The following is a 2,577-nucleotide window of genomic DNA, read 5'->3' on the forward strand; positions in this document are numbered from 1 at the left end:
CTACTGTACGTTGATTTCACCAATGTTGTTATGGGAATGTTGCGACAATCCTTTAAAACCTTATTGATACATTCTGAGAGGTTCGTTGTCATGTGGCCATATCGACGTCCTTCTCTATCGTAAGCCATCGTCCATTTTTCCTTTGAGATGCGATCAATCCATGTTGCTATGGCTGGACTCAGTTCACGAAATTTTTCTAAATTTTGATAAAAATGTGCTTGCATGGAGTGTAGGCTGCATAAAATTAGTTATGAATAACAATTTTAAGTATAAATGAAAGTAAAATAAACGTGACCATCAAATATGAAATCTTACCCAATTTCTTCAACATTTCTTTTTGTTTGGCATTATTGAATTTTCGATTGAAGTTGCTTGCTATGTGTCGCACACAGTAGACATGATAACCGTGGGGAGGTTGCCAACCAAGTGCTTCGTTAGCGACAGCGGACTTTATACTCGCGTGTCGATCAGATATGAGACAAATACATTTTTATCAGTGAAGTGTTCACGCAAGTGTGCCAAAAACCATGACCACGCTGTCAACGTCTCACCTTCACCACCGCGAATGCTAGAGGAAGGACACCACCATTTCCATCTTGTGATGTGGCCATTAAGAGGGTCCCACGGTATTTGCCGTACAAATGTGTGCCGTCAACTTGTATGATTGGCTTACAGTACTTGAAAGCCTCTTTACATTGGCCAAAAGTCCAGAAAACTCTATGAAATTGGCGGTGTTCGCGACTAACCGTATTTCCAACGATAAAATCGTCATGTAGTATTTGAAAATACGATCCAGGAGAATGATTTTGCATGTGTGTTAGCCACGACGAAAGTTTCGCATATGACTCATCCCAATCACCATATTCAATAGCAATGGCTTTCTGTTTCGCCAACCAAGCTTTTTTGTACGACACCTTGTACGCAAATTGACTGTTAATCCTCTCTTGAATCAATGAAATTTTTATCGATGGATCTTCTCTGATCATGCCTGTCAATAGAATAACGAAATTTAAATGACAATTAAGGCTTAAACAATAACATAATATCAACATAAAATACGTACCTACTACGCAACTGGCAATTAAATTTGAATCAAGTTTCTCGTGATCTTGGGTCATGGTCATATTGAGACATGTGTGTGGTCCACCCCATTGAGTGACTTTCCATGAATCAGTTTTTTTAGATAGAATTGCCCTCATGTAGAAAAGGCAAGGACAATCTGCATTTCTATTCAAGCAACAAATCACATACTTGTCCCATTTGCTTTCAACCACTTTGAAACTTTGATGCACCCTCATAACATATTGTTTGACCGCATTCTTGACCGCATCTTTACTATCAAATTCCATGCCAACATATAATTCTTGGCCAACATTAAAAGTGGATGGCATCTCCAAACCACAAATGTCCTCCTCATCAGGATGGCTCCAGTTGATATTATTATAATGCAAAGCATCATTCCAAAATGGATTCTGAATTCCTTGTACACCTTATAGTCCAAAAAAAATTCAAATCATACTTATTTGGCATTAAATACAATTGTCGTGAAATAATAAATGTATTGAGTGAAGTATTTTTTAAGAGGAAATCATACCTTCTGCTGGGTGAACAATTCTTACTGGTGGAATCATCTCGGGGACTTCATTGTCTGTATCTGATATACCGTCAACACTGTCATCTTCGTCTAACGACTCTTCAACGTATGAGTTAGACACAAGATAATCATCATGACCATCATCTTCGTCAAGATTTAAATTGCTCATATTTGTTGGCGGTTGTGTGTCATCATTAGATACATAATTTCCACATGATGTAAGGGAATTTGCAGAATGAAACATTGAACCACCAGCCACATCCTTTTCTATGTACAATTCTAGAACTGACATTTCTTGTTGTTGTTTAAAACTTTCCAGCATCGTTTCAACGTCTTCATCATCGCAAATTTGCAAGGCAATATATTTTCCTGACACTAAAAACTTACAACTGATAGCAGAAATAATTTCATTATTTTCGAACTTTACCTTGTCTCCAATTTTTTTCTTCAAAGCATTGAAACTAATTCCACGTTTAATCTGAATCGCTTTTTTGCTGCCTTCAAATATTACACCATCATTATCTTCATATACCCTTCCATTGAAATACAATACTGTTATAACCGAATTCATCATGTACCTACAAAAACAATATTTTAATTAATTATTCATAACAAATTCAAAATAGTAAAATGTAAGAAATAAAAAAATGATAATACAAATTATTTTACTCCAAACTAAGAAATAAAAAAAAATACTTAAATAAATTTACTTCAAAGTTGAAATCTAGTTTTAATTAAAAATTACTTAAAAAATTTATAATACAAATTATTTTACTGCAAACTAACAAATAAAAAAAATTACTTAAAAAAAAATTTACTTCTTCAAATCTAGTTTTAATTAAAAATTACTTAAAAAACTTATAATACAAATTATTTTACTGCAAACTAACAAATAAAAAAAATTACTTGAAAGCTCAAATGTAGTTTTAATTAAAAATTACTTAAAAAAATTATGATACAAATTATTTTACTGCAAACTAAGA

The sequence above is a fragment of the Glycine max genome, chromosome 7 (genome assembly GCF_000004515.6).
Source record: "Glycine max cultivar Williams 82 chromosome 7, Glycine_max_v4.0, whole genome shotgun sequence".
Taxonomy (NCBI): domain Eukaryota; kingdom Viridiplantae; phylum Streptophyta; class Magnoliopsida; order Fabales; family Fabaceae; genus Glycine; species Glycine max.